At 46.9% G+C, this 25662-nt stretch overlaps 1 protein-coding gene across 1 annotated transcript in view; it reads left to right on the top strand.

Annotated features, from left to right (window-relative positions):
• LOC129862325 (uncharacterized) overlaps window positions 1-25662 on the top strand; it is a 577333-nt gene that overhangs the window by 467954 nt on the left and 83717 nt on the right. Inside the window, exon 5 of the mRNA XM_055933839.1 lies at window positions 4740-5011. The gene's annotated coding sequence lies outside the window, so the exon portion shown is untranslated. The remainder of the gene's footprint in view (window positions 1-4739; window positions 5012-25662) is intronic.

Consider the following 25662-nt stretch of genomic DNA (forward strand, 5'->3'; position numbering starts at 1 on the left):
AATCATGTTTTTACGTGGATCCGTTAGTATCTTAGCCGATGCATGACTAGTCTGTGTGTATGTCTATAGGTGGAAAAGATTTGTGATCCGAAATAAGTCTGTCACACGCACGCACGCACTCTCACACACACACACACACACACACACACACACACACACACACACACACACACACACACACACACACACACACACACACACACACACACACACACACACACACACACACACACACACACACACACACACACACACTCTCACACACATCTCCCCCAAACTTCATCCCCAACTCCAGGCCTGGGCTGCCTATCATAACAAACAGCTGTGGAGCTGTGTAAATTTGACCCCATTATTCCATTGAGAGGGTCTGTGTATGTGTTCATGTAGCTGTTGAAGGGTCCCCAGAAAACAATATACCCTCTCTCTCCTTCTTCTTGTAGTCCCTTCCATATGCACTCTCTTTTCTTTCTTTTTTACCTCTGTATCATTCCCACTCTCTTATCTCTTTCTCTCTAAGAGTTGTTATACTATACTGGTCTCTCTACTTTTGATGGGTTTTAAATACTACCCCCCCAAAAATATATTTTCCTGCCATTTTCGCTTTTTCCTGCACGTACCTTACAGTTTTATTTCCCCCACATATTCAACGTTCACCTTCTCTCTTTTTCTCTGTGTATATCCCCTCATTATCTTGAATTAATATGAATGAATTGTGATGAAATTTTAACACCATAGACTGAAACAAATTAACCTTAGACTTTTGTTAGACTTGTTTGCTTTTTGTTGGTGACAGGCAGACCAGTGTTTTTCTGTTAAAGTAACAGTGCTTCAACAGGGAAGGGCACCATATGGGGTGTGGGGGAGGGGTGGGCAGGCGGGCGAGCGCAGGCGGGCGTGCGCAGGCAGGGCGGATGTAGTGACGTTGTGTTGTGGTGGTGGCTCTTTATAATTTCTACTAGGATCAAGGCCCTGACTACTGCCTTACCATGAACTGGAGCATGACCTGAACGCTTTCCAGACCAAATTAAAGGTGAAGAGAAACAAGTTCTGGGAATTTTATGGGAATATCGCAATGCTGAATGAGTGCAGGGAGGTCGAGTTGCAGTTGCAGCTTGAGGAAGTGGGACACAAATAAAGTTTTAGGTTCCTTTTATGTTCAGTCATCGTCTCCATTTCATTCTGACTGAGGCCCATCCTCTCTCTCTCTGATGTTTCTCTAGTTTCATATACAGACCTTGAATTTGAAAGTCTCAGAGGTTACACTTTATTTGGATAGCTTGGATAGTCTATCTGTAGATGTTCTACAGATGGTCATACTATCAACAAACTATCTGTTGATAAGTAATTGCTTGCTAAGTTTGCGGTTAGGTTTAGAAAAAGGGTTAGGGTAAGGTTTAGAGTTAGTAGATAGTTAGTTGAAATGTTACTGATAGTCTGTAGATAGTCTGTAGAGAATCTACAGATGGGCTATCCAAATAAAGTGTTACCATCTCTCTGTCTCTCAGAACCTCTCTCTTTCTCTGTCTCCCCCTCTTTCTCTGTCTCCCTCTCCCCCTCTTTCTCTTTCTCTGTCTCCCTCTCCACCTCTTTCTCTTTCTGTTCCCCTCTCCACCTCTTTCTCTTTCTGTCTCCCTCTCCACCTCTTTCTCTTTATCTGTCTCCCTCTCCCCCTCTTTCTCTTTCTCTGTCTCCCTCTCCACCTCTTTCTCTTTCTGTCTCCCTCTCCAACTCTTTCTCTTTCTGTCTCCCTCTCCACCTCTTTCTCTTTCTCTGTCTCCCTCTCCACCTCTTTCTCTTTCTCTGTCTCCCTCTCCACCCCTTTCTCTTTCTGTCTCCCTCTCCATCTCTTTCTTTCTCTGTCTCCCTCTCCCCCTCTGTCTCTTTCTCTGTCTCCCTCTCCACCTCTTTCTCTGTCTCCCTCTCCACCTCTTTCTCTTTCTCCCTCTACACCTCTTTCTCTTTCTGTCTCCCTCTCGTCCTCTTTCTATTTCTGTCTCCCTCTCCCATCTTTCTCTTTCTGTCTCCCTCTCCACCTCTTTCTCTTTCTGTCTCCCTCTCCCCCTCTTTCTCTTTCTCTGTCTCCCTCTCCACCTCTTTCTCTTTCTCTGTCTCCCTCTCCATCTCTTTCTCTTTCTGTCTCCCTCTCCACCTCTTTCTCTTTCTGTCTCCCTCTCCACCTCTTTCTCTTTCTGTCTCCCTCTCCCCCTCTTTTTCTTTCTCTGTCTCCCTCTCCACCTCTTTCTCTTTCTCTGTCTCCCTCTCCACCTCTTTCTCTTTCTCTTTCTGTCTCCCTCTCCCCCTCTTTCTCTTTCTGTCTCCCTCTCCACCTCTTTCTCTTTCTCTCTCCCTCTCCACCTCTTTCTCTTTCTCTTTCTGTCTCCCTCTCCCCCTCTTTCTCTTTCTCTGTCTCCCTCTCCCCCTCTTTCTCTTTCTCTGTCTCCCTCTCCACCTCTTTCTCTTTCTCTGTCTCCCTCTCCACCTCTTTCTCTTTCTCTGTCTCCCTCTCCACCTCTTTCTCTTTCTCTGTCTCCCTCTCCACCTCTTTCTCTTTCTCTGTCTCCCTCTCCACCTCTTTCTCTTTCTCTGTCTCCCTCTCCACCTCTTTCTCTTTCTCTGTCTCCCTCTCCACCTCTTTCTCTTTCTCTGTCTCCCTCTCCACCTCTTTCTCTTTCTCTGTCTCCCTCTCCACCTCTTTCTCTTTCTCTGTCTCCCTCTCCCCCACTTTCTGCCTTCCTTATCCTTCTGCCTTTTTTCTTCCTCTCTCAACATCCCTTCCCTATTTCCTCCTTTCTTTTGCTTAGTCTCTTCTTTCCCATCTCTTTCACTGCTTCTTTGTCATTTCTCTTCTGTCCTTTTGCCTTTTCTCAACCCTCTCTCTCCTTCTCTACCGCTCCTTTTCTAGGTGCCATGTTCTTGTTTGGCTTGGTCTGCTTAGGTCTGTGTGTGGTGGCACTAACTGCCTTGCCTGTCTGGCTGCCTGGTTGGGTTGAGTGTGGTGGCGTTGGGGGCAGGGCTACCTAACTGCCTTGCCTGTCTGGCTGCCTGGTTGGGTTGAGTGTGGTGGCGTTGGGGGCAGGGCTACCTAACTGCCTTGCCTGTCTGGCTGCCTGGTTGGGTTGAGTGTGGTGGCATTGGGGGCAGGGCTACCTAACTGCCTTGCCTGTCTGGCTGCCTGGTTGGGTTGAGTGTGGTGGCATTGGGGGCAGGGCTACCCAACTGCCTTGCCTGTCTGGCTGCCTGGTTGGGTTGAGTGTGGTGGCGTTGGGGGCAGGGCTACCTAACTGCCTTGCCTGTCTGGCTGCCTGGTTGGGTTGAGTGTGGTGGCGTTGGGGGCAGGGCTACCCAACTGCCTTGCCTGCTTGGCTGCCTGGTTGGGTTGAGTGTGGTGGCGTTGGGGGCAGGGCTACCTAACTGCCTTGCCTGTCTGGCTGCCTGGTTGGGTTGAGTGTGGTGGCGTTGGGGGCAGGGCTACCCAACTGCTTTGCCTCCTTGGCTGCCTGGTTGGGTTGAGTGTGGTGGCGTTGGGGGCAGGGCTACCCAACTGCTTTGCCTGCTTGGCTGCCTGGTTGGGTTGAGTGTGGTGGCGTTGGGGGCAGGGCTACCTAACTGCCTTGCCTGTCTGGCTGCCTGGTTGGGTTGAGTGTGGTGGCGTTGGGGGCAGGGCTACCCAACTGCTTTGCCTGCTTGGTTGCCTGGTTGGGTTGAGTGTGGTGGCGTTGGGGGCAGGGCTACCCAACTGCTTTGCCTGCTTGGCTGCCTGGTTGCGTTGAGTGCAGTCAGTGTGCCCATCCCTTCTCATAATTACAGACAGTAAACAGCCAGTCCTTTAAGGCCCATTTTCCCGTCTGATGGGGAGAGCATTCACTTTGGCACGAGAAGAAAAAGAAGAGGAGCGGAGGAGGAAGGGAAGGGAAAGGAGAGTAGACAAAAAGGCAGAACGGCGGGCCGAAGGCTGAGAGATGTAAAGTGTCGTCCTCATTTTCGTTTTTTTAAATTAAAGAATGAAAGAAGAGTGAGAGAGGAGTTGGTGACACACACAGTCATTCCTCTGGTTCTAGAGAGAGCCAAGCAGTCTGTTTGATCTGATGTTTCCTACAGCAAACCCTAATTAGAACCTCCAACAGCCCCCTGATTAAAAGCATTTTCTCCTTTCTTCCTCTTTACTTTTCTTCTTCCCCCTGTCTATTTTTCTCCAATATTGTCATAGCAGTCTTCCTCCTCCCTCCCTTTCTCTCTCGTTTCTCTTTTTCTCCTACTCCCTCTCCTCTATCCACCCTTCTCACCCATCTTCCCTCTTCTATTCCCTTCTCTCTCTATCTCTCCTTACTTCTCCTTCCTCCTTTTTGCCCTTCATCCTCTCAATCATTCTTACTTTCTACCCCATCTTACTCTCTTTCTCCTTGTTTCTAATCTTCCACCCTCTTTCTCCTTTTCGGTAGCCTTTTTCCCTCTCTTTACCTTTCTCTCTCACACACTTTCTCTCTCTCGCAATTTCTGTCTTGCACTTCTCTCTCTCCCTCCCAATCGCCTTCTCTCTGCACTGCACTGCTCTGGCAGAAGAGTGGGACGACAGGTTTTCTTTGGCAGTGTGATCCCCTTCTCTTGGCTGGGACAGGCCCTGGAGTGTGCTACTGGCGGGGAGTGTGGAGGAGACGGAGGGAGGAGGGTAATGGAAGGAGGGAGGGAGGGAGGAGGCGTGGTCTGCAGCTGGTAATGAAGACTTCTCTTTTCATCCTCAGAAGGCAGTCTGTGTGGACGGGCCCGGGGGCTGCACTGCTCCAGTGCTCTCTCTGTCTCTAACGTGTGCTGAGTGCTGCTCCACTCCGCTGTGTGCTCCACTCCGCTGTGTGCTCCACTCCGCTGTGTGCTCCACTACGCTCTGCGCTGCCGCCTGCGTGACTGTGTCTGCCTGCGCTCCGCTGAGGAAGACAGAGAAAAAGAAAGAGAGAAACTACTACTACTACAGATATGAGGCTTTCCCCAGCATTGGCTGTACTGTCCTGCTCCTGAGGTAAGAGTTTAGACTACTACTGCTGCTGTGGATATGTTAGTGTGCGTGTCTGGTCTGTACCAGTGGGGTCTACAGTATATGTCTGTCTGTCTGGATGTCTGTCTGTCTAGGTGTGGGTGGGGGGGTGTGGAGGGCAACCCTCTTCATCCGTCCTCCCACCTCAAACTCACAAGTTCACACATGCATACACACATGCGCACACACACACACACACACACACACACACACACACACACACACACACACACACACACACACACACACACACACACACACACACACACACACACACACACACACACACACACACACACACACACACACACACACACACACACACATACACACACACTCTCAGATATTTTTCCATTATGTACTCTTCTTCTTTTTCCATTTCCATAACACTTTGCAGTGTGTGTGTGTGTGTGTGTGTGTGTGTGTGTGTGTGTGTGTGTGTGTGTGTGTGTGTGTGTGTGTGTGTGTGTGTGTGTGTGTGTGTGTGTGTGTGTGTGTGTGTGTGTGTGTGTGTGTGTGTGTTTACACAAGTGTTTATGTGTGAATGCAAGTTGGGTCATTCCTGTTAAAGGTTTATTTTAAGAGTGATGAATGTCTAAGGTGTTCAGTAAAGGTCAGTAAAGTGTGTCAGATGGGGTAACTAATCTAAGTGCTAGGCTGAGTTGGGCTGGGCTACTAGGCTGGACTAGACTGGGCTGGACTGGGCTGGACTAGACTGGACTGGGGTGGACTGGGCTAGGTTGGACTTTTTTCAGGTTTGATTAACTGGTGTGTTATCTTGGCTGGACTTTACTATGCGTCTTATGTCTTCTGACCTACTGTAAACGTCTGACCTGGACTAGTCTAAACTGTGCTTTGCTGTGTTTAGCTGAGCTGGACTAATCTGGGATGGGCCGGGTCAGGCCCTCTCCCGTATGTGTGAGTAAGAGGAAGAGAGAGAGAGACTGTGTGTATGTGTATGTGAAAGAGATAGTGAAAGGTGAAAGAGATAGTGAAAGGTGAAAGAGACAGTGAAAGGTGAAAGAGGCAGTGAAAGGTGAAAGAGACAGTGAAAGGTGAAAGAGACAGTGAAAGGTGAAAGAGACAGTGAAAGGTGAAAGAGACAGTGAAAGGTGAAAGAGGCAGTGAAAGGTGAAAGAGACAGTGAAAGGTGAAAGAGGCAGTGAAAGGTGAAAGAGACAGTGAAAGGTGAAAGAGACAGTAAAAGGTGAAAGAGACAGTGAAAGGTGAAAGAGACAGTGAAAGGTGAAAGAGACAGTAAAAGGTGAAAGAGACAGTGAAAGGTGAAAGAGACATTGAAAGGTGAAAGAGACGGTGAAAGGTGAAAGAGACGGTGAAAGGTGAAAGAGGCAGTGAAAGGTGAAAGAGACAGTGAAAGGTGAAAGAGACAGTGAAAGGTGAAAGAGACAGTGAAAGGTGAAAGAGACAGTAAAAGGTGAAAGAGACAGTGAAAGGTGAACGAGACAGTGACAGGTGAAAGAAGCAGTAAAAGGTGAAAGAGGCAGTGAAAGGTGAAAGCTGAAAGAGGCAGTGAAAGGTGAAAGAGGCAGTGAAAGGTGAAAGAGGCAGTGAAAGGGGAAAGAGACAGTGAAAGGGGAATGAGACAGTGACAGGTGAACAAAGCAGTAAAAGGTGAAAGAGGCAGTGAAAGGTGAACGAGACATTGACAGGTGAACGAGGCAGTAAAAGGTGAAAGAGGCAGTGAAAGGTGAAAGAGACAGTGAAAGGTAAACGAGACAGTGAAAGGTGAAAGAGGCAGTGAAAGGTGAAAGAGATAGTAAAAGGTGAAAGAGACAGTGAAAGGTGAAAGAGGCAGTGAAAGGTGAAAGAGAGTGAAAGGTGAAAGGTGTCAGTGTGTTAATTTTCTCTGCTGGTTGCTCTGCTGTGGGGCAGGCCGATACTCTGGGCTGTTTGGAGCTCATCTCTGTAAATAAGACGGAGAGAGAGAGAGAGACTGAGAGAGAGACAGAGTGGAGTGGGACAGGACATGAGACAGCCTGCATGCGCTCCTCATCTGCAGTCCAGTGACAGCAGCTTTGATGTGAGGCCTACTAGATTTGTCCCTCTCCCCGCCGGCACCATCAGATCTGGCCCCGGTCCGCCACTTCACCCCGCCTGCTTTCATCCACATTCCCAGGGAAATCCGTCCATCTGCACTCGTTCACCTCCCCCTCTTCTAGGCCCGCCATCCCTCATTTCTCTGAGTTCCAGTGCACCCTGAGACCCTGCAATGAAGCCTTCACCCCTTATCATCACAGACTCTTATGTGTTTCCCAAAAGGCACCCTATTTCTTATTTAGTGCCCTATGTGCTTTGGGTAAAAGTAGGGTGCCATTTGCGATGCCTCCCTATTCTCATATGCCTCTTATTTTATTCTCCTTTCAATCATCTGGTCTGGTCTGATCCTACTGCTTCTACTGCTCCTACTGGTCCTACTGATCCTATTGCTATTGCTACTACTGCTACTACTGCTACTACTGCTCATTCTGCTCCTAATGCTACTACTGCTCCTAATTCTACTACTGCTTCTACTGCTACTACTGCTACTACTGCTACTACTGCTACTACTGCTCCTAATGCTCTTACTGCTACTACTGCTACTATTCCTACTGCTACTACTGCTTCTAATGGTCCTTCTGCTCCTAATGCTACTACTGCTACTACCACTACTGTTCCTACTGCTTCTACTGCTCCTTCTGCACCTACTGCTACTACTTCTCCTACTGCTACTACTGCTACTACTGCTACTACTGCTACTACTGCTCCTTCTGCTCCTAATGCTACTACTGCTACTACTGCTCCTTCTGCTCCTAATGCTACTACTGCTACTGCTACTACTACTACTACTGCTTCTACTGCTACTACTGCTACTACTGCTACTACTGCTCCTACTGCTACTACTGCTTCAAATGCTCCTAATGCTACTACTGCTACTACTGCTACTACTACTCTTTCTGCTACTACTGCTACTACTGCTCCTGCTGTTACTACTACTACTACTACTACTGCTCCTGCTGGTACTACTGCTACTACTGCTCCTACTACTACTACTGCTACTACTGCTACTACTGCTCCTTCTGCTCCTAATGCTACTACTGCTACTACTGCTACTACTGCTTCTACTGCTCCTTCTGCTCCAACTGCTAATACTACTACTACTGCTACTACTGCTCCTTCTGCTCCTACTGCTACTACTGCTACTACTGCTACTACTGCTCCTAATGCTACTACTGCTTCTAATGCTCCTTCTGCTCCTAATGCTACTACTGGTACTACTACTACTGTTCATACTGCTACTACTGCTCCTTCTGCTGCTACTGCTACAACTGCTCCTAATGCTACTACTGCTCCTTCTGCTCCTAATGCTACTACTGCTACTACTGCTACTAATGCTACTACTGCTACTACTTCTCCTGCTGCTACTACTTCATCTACTGCTACTACTGCTACTCCTGCTACTACTGCTACTACTGCTCCTAATGCTACTACTGCTTCTAATGCTCCTTCTGCTCCTAATGCTACTACTGGTACTACTACTACTGTTCATACTGCTACTACTGCTCCTTCTGCTGCTACTGCTACAACTGCTCCTAATGCTACTACTGCTCCTTCTGCTCCTAATGCTACTACTGCTACTACTGCTACTAATGCTACTACTGCTACTACTTCTCCTACTGCTACTACTTCTTCTACTGCTACTACTGCTACTCCTGCTACTACTGCTCTTCTGCTACCACTGCTACTACTGCTCCTACTGCTACTACTGCTACTACTGCTACTACTACTACTGCTACTACTACTTCTAATGCTTCTACTGCTACTACTGCTCATTCTGCTCTGCTCCTACTGCTACTACTGCTACTACTGCTATTACTGCTTCTACTGCTCCTTCTGGTCTTAATGCTACTACTGCTACTCCTGCTCCTACTACTACTACTGCTCCTTCTGCTACTAATGCTACTACTGCTATTACTGCTTCTACTGCTCCTTCTGGTCTTAATGCTACTACTGCTACTCCTGCTCCTACTACTACTACTGCTCCTAATGCTATGACTGCTCCAACTGCTACTACTACTGCCCCTACTGCTCCTACTGCTCCTACTACTACTACTGCTACAACTACTACTACTACTACTACTACTGCTCCTACTGCTACTACTGCTACGACTGCTCCTACTGCTTCTAATGCTCCTAATGCTACTACTGCTACTACTGCTACTACTTCTACTACTGCTACTACTGCTCCTACTGCTACTACTACTACTACTACTACTACTACTACTACTACTACTACTACTACTACTGCTGCTCCTTCTGCTACTACTGCTACGACTGTTCCTACTGCTACTACTGCTTCTAATGCTCCTTCTGCTACTACTGCTACTACTGCTCCTTCTGCTCCTAATGCTACTACTGCTACTACTGCTTCTAATGCTCCTAATGCTACTACTGCTACTACTGCTTTTACTGCTACTTCTGCTCCTACTGCTCCTAATGCTACTGCTACTACTGCTACTACTGCTCCTAATGCTACTACTGCTACTATTGCCCACTACTGCTACTGCTACTACTACTGCTACTACTGCTCCTACTGCTCCTACTGCTACTACTGCTACTACTACTACTACTGCTACTACTGCTCCTACTGCTCCTACTGCTCCTAATGCTACTACTGATACTACTGCTACTACTACTACTGCTACTACTGCTCCTTCTGCTCCTACTGCGGCTACTGCTACTACTGCTACTATTGCTACTACTGCTACAATTGCTACTACTGCTACTGCTACTACTACTGCTATTACTGCTCCTACTGCTCATACTCTTCCTACTGCTCCTACTGCTACTACTGCTACTACTGCTCCTACTGCTCCTAATGCTACTACTGCTACTACTACTATTACTGCTACTACTGCTCCTACTGGTCCTAATGCTCCTACTGCTACTTCTGCTCCTACTGCTCCTAATGCTACTGCTACTACTGCTCCTACTGCTCCTAATGCTACTACTGCTACTATTGCCCACTACTGCTACTGCTACTACTACTGCTACTACTGCTTCTAATGCTCCTTCTGCTACTACTGCTACTACTGCTATTACTGCTCCTACTGCTCATACTCTTCCTACTGCTCTTACTACTACTACTACTACTACTACTACTACTACTACTACTACTACTACTACTGCTGCTCCTTCTGCTACTACTGCTACGACTGTTCCTACTGCTACTACTGCTTCTAATGCTCCTTCTGCTACTACTGCTACTACTGCTCCTTCTGCTCCTAATGCTACTACTGCTATTACTGCTTCTAATGCTCCTAATGCTACTACTGCTACTACTGCTTTTACTGCTACTTCTGCTCCTAATGCTACTGCTACTACTGCTCCTACTGCTCCTAATGCTACTACTGCTACTACTACTGCTACTACTGCTACTACTGCTACTACTACTGCTACTACTACTACTACTGCTACTACTACCCCTACTGCTCGTACTGCTCCTAATGCTACTACTGATACTACTGCTACTACTACTACTACTGCTACTACTGCTCCTACTGCTACTACTGCTACTACTGCTACTACTGCTACTACTACTGCTGCTCCTACTGCTGCTACTACTGCTACTACTGCTCCTACTGCTCCTACTGCTACTACTGCTACTACTGCTCATACTCTTCCTACTGCTCCAACTGCTACTACTGCTACTACTGCTCCTACTGCTCCTAATGCTACTACTGCTACTACTACTATTACTGCTACTACTGCTCCTACTGGTCCTAATGCTCCTACTGCTACTTCTGCTCCTACTGCTCCTAATGCTACTGCTACTACTGCTCCTACTGCTCCTAATGCTACTACTGCTACTATTGCCCACTACTGCTACTGCTACTACTACTGCTACTACTGCTTCTAATGCTCCTTCTGCTACTACTGCTACTACTGCTATTACTGCTCCTACTGCTCATACTCTTCCTACTGCTCTTACTACTACTACTACTACTACTACTACTACTACTACTACTACTGCTGCTCCTTCTGCTACTACTGCTACGACTGTTCCTACTGCTACTACTGCTTCTAATGCTCCTTCTGCTACTACTGCTACTACTGCTCCTTCTGCTCCTAATGCTACTACTGCTATTACTGCTTCTAATGCTCCTAATGCTACTACTGCTACTACTGCTTTTACTGCTACTTCTGCTCCTAATGCTACTGCTACTACTGCTCCTACTGCTCCTAATGCTACTACTGCTACTACTACTGCTACTACTGCTACTACTGCTACTACTACTGCTACTACTACTACTACTGCTACTACTACCCCTACTGCTCGTACTGCTCCTAATGCTACTACTGATACTACTGCTACTACTACTACTACTGCTACTACTGCTCCTACTGCTACTACTGCTACTACTGCTACTACTGCTACTACTACTGCTGCTCCTACTGCTGCTACTACTGCTACTACTGCTCCTACTGCTCCTACTGCTACTACTGCTACTACTGCTCATACTCTTCCTACTGCTCCAACTGCTACTACTGCTACTACTGCTCCTACTGCTCCTAATGCTACTACTGCTACTACTACTATTACTGCTACTACTGCTCCTACTGCTCCTAATGCTCCTACTGCTCCTACTGCTACTACTACTACTACTGCTACTACTGCTCCTACTGCTACTACTGCTACTACTGCTACTTCTACTACTGCTACTACTGCTACTACTGCTACTACTGCTCCTAATGCTACTACTGCTACTACTGCTCCTACTGCTACTACTGCTACTACTATTACTACTGCTACTACTGCTCCTACTGCTCCTACTGCTACTACTGCTACTTCTACTACTGCTACTACTGCTACTACTGCTCCTACTGCTACTACTGCTACTACTGCTACTTCTACTACTGCTACTACTGCTACTACTGCCCCGACTCCCCCTACTGCTCCTACTGCCCCTACTGCTTCTCTGCTCTCTGTCTTGTACTTCTGGGGAAATGCGCCTTTCCGGAGCCTATCCCTCCCGGAAAAATCCTAAGTGACTTTCCATTCATTTTCTGCCTCTGTCGGGCAATGAGAAGGATGGATTCCCAAATGCTCTCCTGAATAGTGTACAGGATCCTGTGCTAATTGAAAAAACATAAGCTTACGGTCTGGTCTGCCATGGAGGACAGAAAGGAGACGGTCCTTGTGTCACTGGGAACTGTGAGAAAGGACTTTCCAGAGCTGTCTTGAGGAGAGGGGGAAGGGGAAAGAAAGTGAAAAAGACAGAGAGAGGATTATGAAAGACCAAGAAAAGAAGAGAGGAGAAAGAGGGAAAGGGAAAAAATAAACAGAGGGATAGAGAGAATAGAGTGAGATAGGGGGATACATAATGTAAATAGATTTAAAAGGAGAGGGAGAAATCAACAGAAGAAAGACGTGACACACACTCACACACACACACACACACACACACACACACACACACACACACACACACACACACACACACACACAAACACACACACACACACACACACACACACACACACACACACACACACACACACACACACACACACACACACACACACACACACACACACACACACACACACACACACACACACACACACACACTGACAGAAGAGAGACCATCATGGGATTGTTGGCTGGTCATTAGAACACCACAAGGCACCAGTAAAAGCAACAGTAAAAAACGCTTTACTGCAGTCCACCCAAACTCGCTGTCTGTGTCATAGTCTTCCCTATAGGGAGTCTTTTCAGGCATTGAACCCACTTTACTGCAATCCTCATCAACACTGAGAGTGTCTGTACTGGAATCAGCCCACCTCTGGGTCTTTAGGGCACTTTATTCTGCTATACTGCACTCTCTCTTCCACAATGGCAGCGTGCATGCCTCCCTGCCTGTGTGCCTGACTGTCTGTCTGCCTGTCTCTCTACCTCTCTTTCTCTACCTCTCTCTCGCTTTCTGTCTTTCTCTCTCCTTCCATTCTCCCTATATCCCTCCCCCTTGCATCATTGTTTTCCTGCCTCTGTTTGCAGTGCAGTCTTGTTTGGTGGTGATTGAGAAATTGTCACAGGTTGCAGGTGGCACATTTGTCACACACATGTTTGCCAGTGGCTGCTGTTGTTGCCAGTGGCTGCTGTTGTTGCTTGTGGCTGTTGGTTGTTGCCGAGGGCCACAGGGCTTACAGAGGAATGCATCTCCTGTTGACTTCCTCTCTGGGTGGTTGAGACCTCTGTTTGTTAGGGCTCTGTGAACCATGAAACCATGACCCCTAAGCCCTCCCTAAGCCCCCATACTGCCTTTCCCTCTGCTAGTTAATGTAACATTACACTTCACCCTTGTAGGCCTGGTGCGGACACACACACAGATTGACAGACAGGCACGCATGCGCACACACATACGGTATCTGTGTCTCACCAGTGACGACAAGCGCAGATTCACTCTCATGAAGCTGCAAGAGTAAACACACATACACACACACCACCATTTGAAAAGGAAGGAAAGTTGTGTCCGTACACATAGTTGACCTTTGTGACCGATGGTGATGTCATAGTTACGTCACAGGAATGGCATATTGTGAAATGATGTGTATTTCTAACTTAGCCTGATCGCAGATCTGTTTGTGCTGTCTTAAGAACTCATGAGGTCATTGTTAAGAGTTGGCAAGACAGCACAAACAGATGTGGATCCAAACTATTTCTAACTGGCTTCAGTTAGATAAATGTGAAAATAGATGGGCCCTGGTAAAGGTTAGGCACTCAGTTTTATTGGGGATGGTATGGTCTTGATTAGGATGTGTTCAGTTCTGACTCACTGTGGTGTTACGCCCCAGATACTGCTTAGAATGGGAGATCTTCTGTGAATTATCTGCACCTCTGTTGTGTTTGGTGCTCACCACAACACTGTCCCTCAGCAACACAATCACTACTCACAGAACAACTTACACACACACACACACTGAACCACAGCTGGGCTGGGCACACACTGCAGGTCTGACTGAGCACACACACACACACACACACACAAATGCGGCGAAAGCACACATTCGCACTCATGCACGCATGTGTACACACACACACACACACAAGCACACACACACACACACACACACACACACACACACACACACACACACACACACACACACACACACACACACACACACACACACACACACACACACACACACACACACACACACACACACACACACACACACACACACACACACATCAGCCATCACTCACACGCATCCTTTACTAGCTACGTCCAGCAGCAGGCAGCAGCAGGTCTGTAGATGATGTGTAATAAATAGGATTTGAAGGCTGAGGCTCTTGAAGCAAAACACAGTGAGAAAGAGGGGTAGAGTCCCTCAGGTTCTTCATTTCAACTTGCTTTTCTCCTCCTCCCTCTCTCCTTCCCACTCCTCCTCAAACAGGACGCATTAAAAAAAATCCATCCTACTGTATGTCTCTGTCAGGTCACACCTTCCATGTGAAGGGCCTCTCCTCAGCTCCCCCTGCAAATCACCCCCAGAACAGAACAGGCCTGGCTAGAGAGAGACTGCTGGGGCTGACTGTCTCTCTCTCTGTGTGTGCGTGTGTGTGCGTGTGTGTTCGTGTGTGTGTGTGTGTGTGTGTGTGTGTGTGTGTGTGTGTGTGTGTGTGTGTGTGTGTGTGTGTGTGTGTGTGTGTGTGTGTGTGTGTGTGTGTGTGTGTGTGTGTGTGTGTGTGATTTATTTGTGTGTGGGTTTTCTCTCTCTCCCCAGCTCTCTCTCTCTCTCCCCAGCTCTCTCTCTCTACTGATAGATTAGTTCCTTAGATCACCCATCATGTGTTTATTGGATGCTCTGTCCAGCAGGCAGATAATTGGCCTGCATATTTGCATGACTCTCAGAGTGCAGAGCCCAGCAGAGCTCTGATTACTTCTGACAGGGACAACAGGAGTTAAGACTGCCAAATAGAGGCCTTCTGAGAACCTCATCCACTATCAATTATCCGCCGAAATTGTTGCAACCCCTATTACTAGCCTGTTCAAACTCTCTTTCGTATCGTCTGAGATCCCCAAAGATTGGAAAGCTGCCGCGGTCATCCCCCTCTTCAAAGGGGGAGACACTCTAGACCCAAACTGCTACAGACCTATATCTATCCTACCCTGCCTTTCTAAGGTCTTCGAAAGCCAAGTTAACAAACAGATCACCGACCATTTCGAATCCCACCGTACCTTCTCCGCTATGCAATCTGGTTTCCGAGCTGGTCATGAGTGCCCCTCAGCCACGCTCAAGGTCCTAAACGATATCATAACCGCCATCGATAAGAGACAATACTGTGCAGCCGTATTCATCGAACTGGCCAAGGCATTCGACTCTGTCAATCACCACATTCTTATCGGCAGACTCAACAGCCTTGGTTTCTCAAATGACTGCCCCGCCTGTTCACCAACTACTTCTCAGACAGAGTTCAGTGTGTCAAATCGGAGGGCCTGTTGTCCGGACCTCTGGCAGTCTCTATGGGGGTGCCACAGGGTTCAAACCTCGGGCCGACTCTTTTTTCTGTATACATCAATGATGTCGCTCTTGCTGCTGGTGATTCTCTGATCCACCTCTACGCAGACGACACCATTCTGTATACTTCTGGCCCTTCTTTGGACACTGTGTTAACTAACCTCCAGATGAGCTTCAATGCCATACAACTCTCCTTCCGTGGCCTCCAACTGCTCTTAAATGCAAGTAAAACTAAATGCATGCTCTTCAACCGATCGCTGCCCACACCTGCCCTCCCACCCAGCATCACTACTCTGGACGGTTCTGACTTAGAATATTTGGAGAACTACAAATACATAGGTGTCTGGTTAGACTGTAAACTCTCCTTCCAGACTCACATTAAGCATCTCCAATCCAAAATTAATTATAGAATCAGCTTCCTATTTCGCAACAAAGCATCCTTCACTCATGCTGCCAAACATACCTTCCTACTAATCCTCGACTTTGGCGATGTCATTTACAAAATAGCCTCCAACACTCTACCCAGCAAATTGGATGCAGTCTATCACAGTGCCATCCGTTTTGTCACCAAAGCCCCATATACTACCCACCACTGCGACCTGTATGCTCTCGTTGGCTGGCCCTCGCTACATATTCATCTCCAAACCCACTGGCTCCAGGTCATCTATAAGTCTTTGCTAGGTAAAGCCCCGCCTTATCTCAGCTCACTGGTCACCATAGCAGCACCCAACCGTAGCACGTGCTCCAGCAGGTATATTTCACTGGTCACCCACAAAGCCAATTCCTCCTTCGGCCGCCTTTCCTTACAGTTCTCTGCTGCCAGTGACTGGAACGAATTGCAAAAATCACTGAAGCTGGAGACTTATATTTCCGTCACTAACTTTAAACATCAGCTTTCTGAGCAGCTAATCGATCGCGGCAGCTGTACATAGCCTATCTGTAAATAGCCTATCCAACTACCTCATCCCCATACTGTTATCTATTTTATTTATTTTTGCTCTTTTGCACCCCAGTGCTTTGCTTAATCTTGGCCAGGTCGCAGTTGTAAATGAGAACTTGTTCTCAACTAGCCTACCTGTTTAAATAAATAAATAAATCTCCTACAGGCACCAGTGGAGAGAGAGACAGAAAGAGAGGGGGGAGGGATGAAGAGAGAGAGAGTAAAAGAGTGAGAGAGAGAGAGAGAGGGAGCGCACGGGAGAATGAGCACGAGGGAGAAAGAGGGGGAGACTTTGGAGGGCTTCTGGATGGTGGATCACTCATAAAGCTCAGTCTGTGTGGGACTGTGTGATCTATGTGTATGGCATACCACTGTGTGGCTGTGCTGGTGAGCTGAATGGTTTTGAAGTGAGGGTTATAGAAGACTTGTAGACTTAAGGACTGATTGTAGACTATACTTAGACTGAGAGAAGACTGTAGTACTCTTGCAGAGGGTGTGTGTTGTGATGTAAGGGATGTAGTCTAGCAGTATGTTGGTTGTATATGTGGCGTGAGGGCTGTAGTGACGAGAGGGCTGTAGTGGCGAGAGGGCTGTAGTGACTTGCGGGCTATAATGATGTGAGGGCTGTAGTGACGTGAGGGCTGTAGTGACGTGAGGGCTGTAGTGACGAGAGGGATGTAGTGACTTGAGGGCTATAGTGACGTGAGGGCTGTAGTGACTTGAGGGCTATAGTGACGTGAGGGCTGTAGTGGCGTGGGGGCTGTAGTGATGTGAGGGCTGTAGTGGTGTGAGGGCTGTAGTGACGTGAGGGCTGTAGTGATGTGAGGGCTGTAGTGACGTGGGGGCTGTAGTGACGTGAGGGCTGTAGTGGTGTGAGGGATGTAGTGACTTGAGAGCTATAGTGACGTGAGGGCTGTAGTGACGTGGGGGCTGTAGTGACGTGAGGGCTGTAGTGGTGTGAGGGCTGTAGTGACGTGAGGGCTGTAGTGATGTGAGGGCTGTAGTGGCGTGAGGGCTGTGGTGACGTGAGGGTAGTAATGACGTGATGGTTGTAGTGACTTGAGGGTAGTGTTAAGCAGACTGCAGTACTCCAGTGGTATGTAGTTTACTGTAGTACTCCAGTGGTATGTAGTTTACTGTAGTACTCCAGTGGTATGTAGTTTACTGTAGTACTCCAGTGGTATGTAGTTTACTGTAGTACTCCAGTGGTATGTAGTTTACTGTAGTACTCCAGTGGTATGTAGTTTACTGTAGTACTCCAGTGGTATGTAGTTTACTGTAGTACTCCAGTGGTATGTAGTTTACTGTAGTACTCCAGTGGTATGTAGTTTACTGTAGTACTCCAGTGGTATGTAGTTTGTATATGTTGTAATGTTGTAGTGAGGTGAGGGCTGTTGTATACACTGAGTGTACAAAACTTTAGGAACACCTGCACTTTCCATGACAGACTGACCAGGGGAACCTGTTAAATCCAGTCCAATCAGTGTAGATGAAGTGGAGGACACAAGTTAAAGAAGGATTTTTAAGCCTTGAGACAATTGAGACATGGAGTGTGTGTGTGCCATTCAGAGGGTGAATGGGCAAGAAAAAATACTAAAGTGCCTTTGAATGGGGTATGGTAGTAGGTGCCAGGCACACCGGTTTGTGTCAAGAACTGCAAATCTGCAGTTTTTTTCACGCTCAACAGTTTGCCGTGTGTATGAAGAATGGTCCACCACCCAAAGGACATCCAGACAACTTGACACAACTATGGGAAGCATTGGAGTCAACATGGGCCAACATCCCTCTGTAATGCTTTCGACACCTTGTAGAGTCCATGCTCCGACGTGAGGGCAAAAAGTGGGTTTGCCAAAGGGGATGCAATTCAGTATATTGAGCTCCCTTCTGTCTTTCCCTCTGCGTTCCTGCTCTTTCCCTTCTGTCTTTCCCGCTGCACTCCTGCTCTTTCTCTTCTGTCTTTCCCTCTGCGTTCCTGCTCTTTCCCTTCTGTCTTTCCCGCTGCACTCCTGCTCTTTCCCTTCTGTCTTTCCCTCTGCGTTCCTCCTCTTTCCCTTCTGTCTTTCCCTCTGCATTCCTGCTCTTTCCCTTCTGTCTTTCCCGCTGCACTCCTTCTCTTTCCCTTCTGTCTTTCCCTCTGCATTCCTGCTCTTTCCCTTCTGTCTTTCCCTCTGCACTCCTTCTCTTTCCCTTCTGTCTTTCCCGCTGCGTTCCTTCTCTTTCCCTTCTGTCTTTCCCTCTGCACTCCTGCTCTTTCCCTTCTGTCTTTCCCTCTGCGTTCCTGCTCTTTCCCTTCTGTCTTTGCCGCTGCACTCCTGCTCTTTCCCTTCTGTCTTTCCCGCTGCACTCCTGCTCTTTCCCTTCTGTCTTTCCCTCTGCATTCCTGCTCTTTCCCTTCTGTCTTTCCCGCTGCACTCCTGCTCTTTCCCTTCTGTCTTTCCCTCTGCATTCCTGCTCTTTCCCTTCTGTCTTTCCCGCTGCATTCCTGCTCTTTCCCTTCTCTCTTTCCCGCTGCATTCCTGCTCTTTCCCTTCTATCTTTCCCGCTGCATTCCTGCTCTTTCCCTTCTGTCTTTCCCGCTGCGTTCCTGCTCTTTCCCTTCTGTCTTTCCCGCTGCACTCCTGCTCTTTCCCTTCTGTCTTTCCCTCTGCGTTCCTGCTCTTTCCCTTATTTCTTTCCCTCTGTGTTCCTGCACTTTCCCTTCTGTCTTTCCCTCTGCGTTCCTGCTCTTTCCCTTCTGTCTTTCCCTTTGCATTCCTGCTCTTTCCCTTATGTCTTTCCCTCTGTTTCTCTCCTCCCTCTCCCTCTCTCCTGCTTCTCGCTCCAGATGTGGCATTGTTTGGACCGATTTGTTTTCAACTGCGGCCCACAGAAATGCAGTTCTGATGTCATACTCTATTTAAAGGGCATGTGTACTGTGTGGAAGACAGCTGAGAAGTTGTGGTTGATATAGAGCTTTAAAGGTTATGTCTGCTGACGATTTGTCACGGACAGGCGACCGCTAGTACTGAGGGATTAGTGCTTTTTGAGTTTGGTTTTTGATTTTGGTTGCGATTATTTTTTTAAACATTAAATGCATTATGAAATAGAGCTTTTTAATTAATGGAAATTCCAAAGTCAAAAATAGTGAGCATTCAATTGCCAAAACATTGAAAATATGTTTTCTCTGTCAGGCCCACATTGGGTAGACATCGATAAAAAAAATAGGAAATTACAATGAAATAATACATTATTTCAGTTGTGTATATTGCTTAGTTTTCATTTGATTGCTTTATTATTTTGAATTTCTTAAAGTCATCATCTCATCTCTGCTCAGGCAGTAGCAGTCTGCCAGCCAGACCTAACATTATCTCTTTGCTCACCATACTGTACAGTCTTTAGTCGTCATGTTTAGCTAGCCTGACTAAGTAGCCTGCAGAGCTGTCTTCGCCTCTTCCTCTCTGATCCGCCTCCTTACGCAAAATTGATGGTCATTATAGTTAATTATCACGTTTTTGAGCTGAACTAAGTTTAATATGTGTTTAATAAAACCTACAACTCCCTTCAGCCCAGCGTCCCACATACTGTAGTTCTTGATTTTAATGTAGATAATGTGTGACAACAACCATAGGAGTTGGCTATGCAACACAAACAAATCTGGGACCAGGCTAACTACTTCAACACAGTGAGACAGAAACAATTTCTCCTATAGGGATGAGTCATCTGGAGATACACTATATATAAAAAAAGTATGTGGACACCCCTTCAAATTAGTGGATTTGGCTATTTCAGCCAAATTGCTGACAGGTGTATACATTTGAGCACAAAACCAAGCTCACAGAATGGGACCTCCAAGTGCTGAAGCGAGTATTTCGTAACAATTGTCTGTCCTCGGTTGCGGGGCGGGGCCTGTGGTACACTACATGACCAAAAGTATGTGGACACCTACTCGTCGAACATCTCATTTCCCCCCCACTCTTCTGGGAAGGCTATGCACTATGCATTTGGGCAGGTAGCGTTCTCCTGGCATGCGCAAAACCCAGATTCGTCCGTCAGACTGCTAGATTGTGATGCGTGATTCATCACTCCAGAGAACGCGTTTCTACTGCTCCAGAGTCCAAAGGTGGCGAGCTTTACACCCCTCCAGCCGACACTTGGCATTGCACCTGGTGATCTTAGGCTTGTGTGCGGCTGCTCGGCCATGGAAACCCATTTTAGGAAGCTTCCGACAAACCGTTCTTGTGCTGACGTTGTTTCCAGAGGCAGTTTAGAACTCGGTAGTGAGTGTTGCAACTGAGGACAGACAATTTTTACGCGCTTCAGCACTCAGCAGTCCCGTTCTGTGAGCCTGTGTGGCCTACCACTTCGCGGCTGAGCCGTTGTTGCTGCTAGACGTTTCTACTTCACAAAAACAGCACTTTCAGTTGACCGGGGCAGCTCTAGAAGGGCAGAAATTTGACTAATTGACTTCTTGGAAAGGTAGCATCCTATGTCACTTCAGTAAGGCCCTTCTACTGCCAATGTTTGTCTATGGAGATTGCATGGCTGTGTGCTCGATTCTATACACCTGTCAGCAACGGTGTGTCTTAAATAGCCGAATCCACTAATTTGAAGGGGTGTCCACATACTTTTGTATATATAGTGTATGAAGGCCTGATTTACAGTACCATAAAGATTTTACTAATATACACAATGCCTACTCTTTCAAGTTGGGCTTTGGCTCAAGTCTATCCAGAGATGTGATCATAGTGTAATTGATTGTAAGTTGATACTGCAGTGACTACAGTGTACTTCAATAGGTTAATTAAGAAGTGCCCTGTGCCCACGATTGAATAGGAAAGTATGGCATTGGCAGAGGATGGCAGAGGGCACTGTTCCTGATGATTGAGGGTAGTCACATGCTCCCTGCCCTGCTACCCCTGGCTCTCTGTTGTAATTGGCCCTGTCAGTCACTGAGCCTGGCACCTCATGCCACTGTGGAATGGGATAATGAAGCTCCCTCAGTGTGTGTACTGTGTGTGCGTGTGCGCGCACATGTACTCTACTCTGCAATGTGTGTGTGTGTGTGCATGCGTGCGTGTATGTCTGTCTCTGTGTTCCTCTGTCTCTGAAGAATACTTGATGTTATATGTTAATACTCACAAGTTCAATATTCAGGCTAAAACAATACCATTGACTCTGTCTTCCATAGTAATCGATTGTTTCCCCTCCTTAGGGAGTTAACATTACAAATGGCAACAGAGGGGGCAGTGTGTCCTCTCTCTCTCTCTCTCTTCCTCTATGATGGCTGAGCTGATTGTGCCTCTTTACTGAGCCTGTCAAGTGTCAACACAGCAGAGGTCCCAGCTAACAGCAGCAGCAGTTGACTATCAGGCCCCTAGCTAGCTATCAGATTCCCCATGGGTGCATTGCCTTCAACACTGTTAGTGCTTCAAACACACACGTGTCCCCACTTTAAACAGCAAGGAGGCAACCCCTATGTGAACAGTTTCCGGTTCAAACAGGCATGTTTGCTAGAACGGATACTCTCTCTCTCTCTCTCTCTCTCTCTCTCTCTCTCTCTCCACCACTCCTTCTCTTTTCCCTGGTTTGGGGTGTTTGCTTAATTATGGAGTTCAGTGGATCCCATGGCAATTTGGGGGTTGCAAATTGCAATGAAAAGTTAGGGCAGGGAAGTTAGGGCAGGGAGTTTTGGGCATGTTTCCATTCAGTCGTTCAGACACTTTTGTGCATAGACACACACGCACACACTTTCACCCCCCTTTCCCATACGTACACATAAAGCCAGGAGAAAACCTGTAAAATACATGTAATCAGCTGGCTGCTGCTGTTAGGCCTCCCCCTGACCCTGCTCCATCAAGATGCTGCCTGCTGTTGTTGCGGCTCACAACCAGACAGGGCTTACAACCTTCCATCACAGCTTGTTTTTCACAAGAATTGTTGCTCTAAGACAGATTTGAGTTTGGGGTTTGAATGTTTTAAAAGCATCAGGTTTGCTCATCGCTGTGGAATGAGGGTTTTGAGGTCTTGCAAGCGCAGGTGATCTGAGTTTAGGCTGTGTGTCTTCATCGGGTGTTCAAGGCTGTTTGTGGCAACCGTTTGTGTTGTAGACTTGTAGAGTTACGTTCAAGACATACTAGTTTTTCTCTGTCAGGTATTTGAGGCGGTTTTTGAACAGACGTTTGTGTTGTGTTGTAGTCATCTAAAGAGATGCGTTCAAGACATACTAGTGTGTTTTGGTCTGGAACAAAAAGGTAAATATAATTCTGGTGTTGTTGTTTTATGTGTGATGTATTTGTATGACTGCAGATGTTGTGTGTTTGGACACAGAAAAGCTGCATGTGTCCCTCTCTCAGAAACAGGAAAATAAATGATCTTATAGATATATTTTAAAAAACTGTGGTCAACATCAAAGGCGCACACACACACACACACACACACACACACACACACACACACACACACACACACACACACACACACACACACACACACACACACACACACACACACACACACATTGACTGGCCTCATCCAGCCCTGCGCCCTTTTCTCCTCCAAGCCAAATCATCCACATGGACAAAGCATAACATTGTTGTCTCGAGGGCCAGAGGGTCAAGCACATGTAGGTGATCCGTGCTTCTGCTCCACATTGTGTTTATGATGAGATGTATACACAGGACCCAGCACTGAGGGGGAGGTGTATACACCCCACATCCAACCCAGAGCTCACACAGCTGGCAGGGTCAAACATTCACAGGGTCAGTGTGAGGGGGTAGGGTGGGGGTGGAGGGAGATCCTCACTGCCACGTACTCATAGAAACATAAACACACATACACGAGGGTGCGGCGCGCACACACATACATCTTTGTATGCATTTGAGCAAAACCGATCACATTCACACTAAAACATAGACACTATACACACGTGTGTGCATAGTCACACATGCATGCAAGCACGTGTGTACACACACACACACACACACACACACACACACACACACACACACACACACACACACACACACACACACACACACACACACACACACTCAGAGAATACAAAGAACACATAGAATTCATTCAACAGAATACTGTACACACAATTCATAAATGCGGGGCGCAAACATTGCCAAGCGTCCTGATTGATTGATTGATCTTTAACATGGGTGGCAAATTCACAAGCTCTGTGTGCAGCAGAATTCATATGGCAGCGTCAGTTATTTCATAGAAATGGAGCTGTCTTTCCCTTCTCTCCCTCTCTCTCTCGCTCGCTCTCTCTTTCACTCTCTCTCTGTCCATCGATCACTGTCTTCACCTCCCTCTCCAATCCCCTGCTTGTCTGTCTATCCTCACCACACTTTGATTAGGGCAAGTGTAGTACAGTAGAGTGATGTGGGTGATGTAGATTGGAAAAGCACAGAGTGGTGAAATGATGGAGTTCTTTTCAAGCTGTTTATGAAGAGGAGATTGGAAGAGTCATTTGAAATTACAGCCAAAAGCCAAACAAATGTATTATCATGCAGATACATCTGGGAAGGAAGGAGAGAGAAGGGGGGGGGAGAGAGAAAGAGAGAGGAGGGTTACCACCCAGTGTGTCCCATCTGAGTGTGCTATCTCACTACAGGGAAAGAGGTGCAGTTTGCGTACACTTCTTATATGGTTCACACACACACACCATTTTTTTAAACACATTTTTACACAATTTTACAAGACTGAAACAGGTGGTCCGAGAGCTGGATAGATGGGTGGTAGAGGAGCTAAAATAGGGTAAAATGAAGAGGTGGGGTAATGAATGATAGTAAAGATGGAGGTTAAACGATAAGAAGAGAGTGGTGAAGAAGGTAAAATATACCTTAACATTTCAATTTTCTTCTCTTTTTGTATTTTACTGAGCCAGGGTGTTTTCAAGTGACTGTAGGCCTAACATTCAGGTCTACCAGCAAGAAAGCAAAGATAGTGCAGTTGTTTGGCTTATTTATTTGACATGTTATGTAGCTGTTTCCCCTATGGGCTCCCGAGTGAGCGGTCTAAGGCACTGCATCTCAGTGAAAGAGGTATCACTACAGTCCCTGGTTCAAATCCAAGCTGTATCACATCCGGCCTCTATTGGGAGTCCCATAGGGCGGCGCACAATTGGTCCAGTGTCGTCCTGGTTTGGCCGGGGTAGGCCGTCGTTGTAAATAAGAATTTGTTCTTAACTGATTTGCCTAGTTAAATAAAGGCAACACATTTTTTATATGGGGAACATGCTAATTCTTGCTGGGACATTTAGTTTTCTTCGAAAAGCAGGAATAGTTTCAAAGCAGGGTAGGAATGTGAGTTGTCATCAATCAGGGAGCCTGTGATTGTGCGTGTGTGTGTGTGTGTGTACCTGTGTGAGCAACCCAAGTAATGCCTCGTCTCCTGCCCTCCTGTCCTCTCTCTGTCATCTCTATATAAGAGAGTGCATAGCAACTACCCCTGTCCTTCTGCCCTTTAGTATTCAGCCTCCGTGCAGCAGTGTACGTCTCATTTCCGTCGTTGCATGTAGCTCTAAACGGTCAAGGATATGAAAAGAAAGAAATGTGTTATGTGAACCATGTGTGACTCCTGACACAGATGGGATGAAGGATAAAGAACTTTAGTATTTAGTATTTTATTAGGATCCCCATTAGCTATAGCCAAAGCTGGATCTTCTCTTCCTGGGGTCAACACAAAAAATAAACATGACATAATACATACCATTAATAGACAATTACAACTGAAGGACAGAACTGCATGAAATAACATAATACATAACATTAGACAGGTACAGAACTACATTAAAAAAAGACAATAGATAGCATTAATAAACATACGAATACTGCAGTAATCCTTTTTTGTTACAGCTGCTTACTGTTACAATTGCAGGTCCGGGTCCTAATCTCTCAGAACCAGTTGAGAATCTCACAACATTTGGAACCACCTGTCTCCTTGGTTTTCCCATTTGACATCTACTGAATGCAAGTGCAATTAAAACAACTATGGAAATGCAACAATTCTTCCAGCTAAGGCTTCAACCACAGTTTTCTCTCTAGCAACCGTACCATTCAGCTCATAAATTAGCTGCAGATGGAGTTTCTTCCCCGCTAAGGCTTCAATTGAATCCTTTACTTCAGCAACCGTGTTGGAGTTTCCTCCAGCTCAAGTTTATATTGAATCCTCAACTTTAGCT

Source organism: Salvelinus fontinalis, chromosome 9 (genome assembly GCF_029448725.1).
Source record: "Salvelinus fontinalis isolate EN_2023a chromosome 9, ASM2944872v1, whole genome shotgun sequence".
Classification (NCBI taxonomy): Eukaryota; Metazoa; Chordata; class Actinopteri; order Salmoniformes; family Salmonidae; genus Salvelinus; species Salvelinus fontinalis.